At 37.9% G+C, this 6,385-nt stretch overlaps 1 pseudogene; it reads right to left on the bottom strand.

The window, feature by feature from the left end:
• LOC102715201 lies at positions 1-3,678 on the bottom strand (annotated as a pseudogene).
• Positions 3,679-6,385: the final 2,707 nt, after the last annotated feature.

Below are 6,385 nucleotides of genomic sequence, written 5' to 3'. Positions count from 1 at the left end.
TGTTGACAGATCTAGTCGAGCTCCATAGGGGGATAGATCATAGTAGCCATGGTTCCAATGCAACACCACTGTAAGGTAGTAAGAAGCACACATTCAATTCCAATACTTCCAAATGTACATGGAAGCAAATTCACGCAAATCAAATACTCCCATTTGGAGTATTTGATGTTAGTACATGGAGTATTTTTCTACGTATAGGACCTCAGAAAATGCCTCTCTAATCGCAATAAGTTTGGCACTAACATCTCCCATTCCTGGTCGATCTTTTGGCGATTCCATGGAGCACAAGAGGCCAACTTCAACCAGTGTTTCCACATAGGTCTGCATCAATAGTGCTGAACATGAATGGTGCTCCTCTTTGGGCATATGAGGATCTAAAATCTCTTGGAGATTGTCTGGGAACACCATGCTAACAAACTTGTGAAGGTTGCTCCCATCAGTGAACAATGGATCTGTTGGTCTCTTACCAGTGAGCATTTCAAGCAATAGCACTCCAAAACTATACACATCACATCCAGTCGATATTTTGTATCCCATTCCATACTCTGTGAAAGCAATAGTCACTTTTAATACAAGATAAACTAATATTAATAAAATGGGAACAAAGTTGAACTTACCAGGTGCAATATATCCAATTGTTCCTCTCACGCCAATCAAACATTCGGAGCGACAAGAACTTGAATTGAGAAACTTTGCTGAGCCAAAATCACCAACTCTTGCAGTCATATCATAGTCCAATAGAACATTGCTTGGCTTCAAATCACAGTGAATTAGAGGAGGTGTCAACTGGTTATGCATATAGTCTAAAGCAAAAGCCACATCAGCAGCTATCCTTATATCTGCCCTAAGCTCAGACCTCTCTTGGGACTATTTTGGTGTAGCTTTGGGTGAATCCACATGTCCAAGCTTCCATTTGCCATGAACTCAAAAACTATAGCTTTGAATTCATTATTCTCTAGGTCAACCGTAGAGCATACAGTGATTGCTTTAACAAGATTGCGATGACGGGTGTTTCTTAGCACTTCACACTCAATATGAAAGCTATTGTACGCACCTAGCTCGTCAAGGTGGAACAACTTGATGGCGATGAGGTCTGTTTCAAACTGAAACCTTCCAATGTATATTGACCCAGTATGACTTGAGCGTATCTTGTTCACCGGAGAGAACCAATTGGTGGCCTTAAGGATATCAGTATATGATACTTTCTTCATTGTCTCTTTGTAGCATGAATTCGTATGTGCTTGCTTTCCCTTCATAAGCGTCATCATGAAGCAGAAGAACGAGAATATGGCAATAGTAACAGGTGGAATCACTATTATTAGTAAGTGGGCATTGTTCCTTCTTTTGACAGGTGATACAGTTGGGCAACTCGGGAATCCAAATATGGAAGTAGATGAACTTGAGCAGAGTCTTGTGTTGCCATCGAAGGTTACTGCACTAATATTTTGAAAGATGCCACCAGTTGGAATAGGTCCTTCAAAGTAGTTGTTCGATAGATCAAGATGGTTCAAAAGAGAGAAGTTCACCAAAAACTCAGGAATTTGACCGACAAACATGTTTCGAGAAAGATCAAGGAGAAAGATGGACTTCAGTTTATCAAGCTGAGGTATATTTCCAATAAGAATGTTATTTTTCATGTTGAGAGATCCTAGCGAAACACATTGGCCAAGTGAAGATGGAATTTCACCAGAAAATTTGTTGAAGGAAATATCAAGAACAACCAGATTGATCAATCTACCAATTTGTGTAGGAATTGATCCCGTAAGTAAGTTGTTTGACAAATCCAAAGACACAAAACTGTATGTGCTATTGAAGAGTTGAAGTGGTATTGATCCACTTAAGTTGTTAGAAGACAAGTTAAGCAGAACAAGTTGTTCACCGTAGCTTAAACTTGCTGGAATGTTTCCACTTAAGTTGTTATTGTCAAGATAAAGCTCAGTCAATCGAGAAAGATTTCCTATCTTAGTAGTTATCTGACCTGACAGCTTGTTCCCAGATAAGTTTAGGATGATCATCAGGGGGAGATTTCCAATTACAGAAGGAATTTCTGATGATAGTAAGTTCTGTCCCATGTCAAGCCTTTGAAGATTCAAAAGGTTGCTTATCACAATAGGTATTGTACCAACAAATTGGTTTTGGCCAAGTTTTAATGAGATTAGCCCTACAAGATTTCCGATCTCAGCTGGTATTCGGCCAATTAGTTGGTTCTTCTCAAAATGTAAAAATGCTAGACTTTTTGATAGATTGCCAACTGATGTAAGCAGAGTTCCATTCAAAACGTTCCCACCCATTGCCAGATATTCTAGTTGGGTGCAATTCGTGAGAGATTTGAGGAATGACCAATCCTCAGATTCTAGGTAGTTATATCCTAGAGATAGACCATATAAACTGGATAAGGATCCTAGAGATGGGACTGGCCCAGCTAGCTTGTTGTTGTCAAGAACAATCAGCTGCAGCTTGGATGCATTAGCTAGCGAAGCTGGTATGAATCCCTCCATATTGTTATCTGACATGATCAATCTCTCAATGTTTGGTAATGAATAACCAATGCTAGATGGTATGTTTCCACTAAGGCTATTATAGGACAGGCTAATTGAAATAAGAGATGAGCTATTATAAATCATGGCTGGCACATACCCTGTTAGAATATTGTAACCTAAGTTCAGCACCGTAAGGTTTTTAATATTACTCAAAGTCTCTGGAATTGATCCTTCTAAGGAGTTCATTGCAAGAGATATGTGATTGATGGAAGAAACATTCCCAAGAGATTGGGGTATGCTTCCAGAAAGACTGTTATCGGCAAGGTTGAGAACTTGGAGAGCAGACATCTTATAGAAATTTGGTATAGGTCCAGAGAATGAATTCCTTTGAAGATCAACGACCGCAAGATGAGATGAGCCATTAAACAGAGTAGCAGGGATTGTTCCAGACAATAAATTAGTTGTCAGGTTTAGCACAGTAAGTGACGAGCTAGTTGCTAGAGAACGAGGGATACCTCCACTAAGCATGTTGTTTGCAAGATTGACAACTCTAAGAGATTTGCTTGTAGTACCTAATAATCCAGGGATATCACCTGCAATTTTATTACTTGCAAGCAGCAAGGATTGAAGATTCTGAAGCATGCTTAGCTTCTCAGGAATGCCTCCCCATAACTGATTGTTAGCAAGATCTAACTGACGCAGTGAAGTAAGATTAGCCACGGAAGGTGACAAAGTACCATTCAGCTGACGAGAGTTCAAGACAAGCGAAGTAACACGAAGCGGAAGAGCCATACCACACATGACCCCGCTCCAGCTGCAGAAGTTGAGTGAGTCGGACCTCCATGAGCGCAGGACACCAAGTGGGTCGGAGGAGATGCCAGCCTTGAAGGACAGCAGAGCTTGCCGATCCATCTCAGAACTGTTAACTGATTGTGCAGCTGATTGTTTAACAGCATGGCAGGAAAGTAAGATGATTACATGGACAAGGAGAACGATTGCGCGGATTAGAGACATGGAAGAACAGATTGAAAGGTTCAGGATTGCAGGAGCCATCTCTCAACGCTCACGCTATGGTTCTGTTGGAAATTTGAAATGCCTTAGTGTGTGTGGATTTCTTGAACTGAAACTCCTTGACTGATGACTACATGCGTCAAGTCGTCAACCCCCTTGACTTGGGATGACAGATAAGTGGATGGGAAAATTCAGTAAAAGATTTTTCTTTTGAAGTCCAGTAGAAAGAATTATAGGCATTGAAAATAATGTGCAGAGACAAGTCAATGGTCCTTGAGTTGCTACCTGCGCTACCGAAGTGAGGATTACTAGGTTTTTAGATTTAGCAAGTTATGTACATGACCTAATTAGTTGCTAAATATTTTGATATGCACTATCAATAGTAATCTTACATCAAATACAGAACAAACAAGTAACTCCGTAGATATCAACCAAATAAAAACCGTTCTACCTTAATGTTCTGCCTGAAATCACACGACTTTTCCATTCACCTTATATTTTGGGTCGGAGATGGTATAGTAAATTGGAGTAGACCACAACTTTTTGACTTGATGACTACTTTCAGTAGTGGGGCAAAAGGTATGAGAAAATTCACTAGAAAGCATGAGAAGACATGGAAAAGAATGTGCAGAAACCAAGTCGTCCGATCTCAAGACAATAAAATCCTAGAAATCCCCTATCACTTTTCGAGCTCCAGCAATTATTTCCACCGGTTGGAATAGACGGTAGTATAGTCTGTTGGCGCATTTCATCAAACGACTCATGTGCATCGCAAACAGGAATGAGGACTCACATCAGTGTGGGAAGACCAGAGAGTCCCTCGGAACTCGCCTGAGGCTGCTGTACCGCCGTAGTGGCGCTCTCGCGGCGTCGGGTCGGCGGGCATCTCCCCGGTCTCGACGACGGCCAGGCGCTTGAACTGGCTGAGCGTGGCTCGGCGGCGGAAGAGCATGGTCTGAAGCGAGCTAGGCCGCGCACGCACAGTACAACTGATTTTACCTAGAGCAATTTTGTGATCATTGAGAAGGCATTTGGAGGTACCAAATTTAGTGCTCTTGTTACCTGCTAGAAAACCATAAATTTGCTCTTTTACTTATCATTTATCCTTTTGTTGCTTCATCATTTTTCAAACATGAGAGCTAAAATCATCATCATAAAATCAGCCGATAAGGACGAATGCATACACAAACTTTGTACTACCTTCATCCTATAATAACTTCATTTATCGATTTCTGATTTCTGTATCTAACGTTTGACCATCCGTCTTATATGAAAAAGTTTATAGAAAAACTTAAAAAATAGTCACACAAAAAGTAATATTCATGTTTTATCATCTAATAAAAAATATTAATTGCAAAAAAAATACAAATAAGACACAAGAGCCAAACGTTGTATAAAAACTAAAAACTAAACTTATTTTAGTACGGAGGAAGTATATATTAGAGATTTTGTAAATTAGAAATTATATTATGTAGAGTTTCCATATATTAAAAACTATCTTTCTAATTAAAAAAAACAAGTCAAACAATTTCTATATATTAATGACTCTCTCCAATAAATATGAATGAACATTTGGTTTTAAAATATATATTGGCACCATCTTTTTATATGAAATAAGTAAATCTTTTTGATGTATCAAATAATGCACCACCATGAAATATTTTTTTAGTAATTGAATGATATGTACAATGCTCGATAATGATAAACGGGACATAGAACTAGTGGAAAAATTATTTGTAGTTTAGCTTTGTTAAAACAAATGTCTCGTATATTTTTTTTAACTGAAAAGAACTCGTATGATACATATTTGCTATGGATTATACTATTTATTGATATTTGATTTAAATATCTTTTTTGTAACATAAGTAGACACACTGAAATTAGTTTTGAAACATATAGAAAATTTAGACTTTAAATTATTCGTTATTTGAGAGTTGCACATTTGTTTTATTCATTTGATATATACTAACATCAATAAGTTTTTATATATTATAAGGAGATGGAAACTGTATGAGATGCAACTCATTATAACATAGCTTTCACTGAATTTAACTTATAGATAGAGTTTAAAATTTCTGCTAATATTTCATAATATAATAAATTATTTAATTAAAATTGTCTTTGCATTGGGTAAACTTGACGAGGCAGTGATTCTAAAATTAGCGTATGAACTTGTTGGTCCAATGTTTGTGAAATTGGTATAAAAACATGGCCTTACGAGTTTTGAAATTACTCTCCAAACTTGAAAACTTGCACTTGCAATGTGTGCCAACTTATAATTAATAATGTAAAGCTATAATTATCACTATTTAACCGGTGATTTGCTCCTATTTTATTTGAGTTTGTTTAGATGACCAAATTTATAAATGCTACATAGGTAGACAAATTTAAATGTTTGGTTATATTACTGTATTTAAAGGAGTTTATGATAGATTATTTGCATCAATATATTGAGTTGTAGTGTTACCATGGGTATATTTCTAGTTTATCTAAGGTTATTACAATATTTTAGCTAGCTTCTCTAAGTTTTTGGTAACCAAAATGGAGACACACTTTACCTAACTAACATCTAACAGTTTATCATGTTCTGGGACGACTGCTTGTTTTAAAGCTAATTACCAATTCGATCCTATTTATTCAGTTTGCTTGTTTAACCTTATTTTTAAAAAGAAAATAGCCGACTAACCCTCTTCCGTGGAAGTAAGTTAACAGTATTATCTAGGGGACAAATTGACCATTTTGTGCTTCCCTCTTTCTATCTATGCCCTCCCCTTCTCTCCTCTCAAGCCCGGGCACTGCTTGTGTCCACGCACGCGTGCGTTCACGTCGGCTATCGTGCCTCCACTGTGCGCTCACACCCGCTCTGTGCCTGTCGCCATTGTCGCGCCACCATC

This window comes from Oryza brachyantha, chromosome 4 (genome assembly GCF_000231095.2).
Source record: "Oryza brachyantha chromosome 4, ObraRS2, whole genome shotgun sequence".
Classification (NCBI taxonomy): Eukaryota; Viridiplantae; Streptophyta; class Magnoliopsida; order Poales; family Poaceae; genus Oryza; species Oryza brachyantha.
The sequence above is the reverse complement of the archived record's forward strand: the minus strand, read 5'-3'. Positions and strand labels throughout refer to the sequence as shown.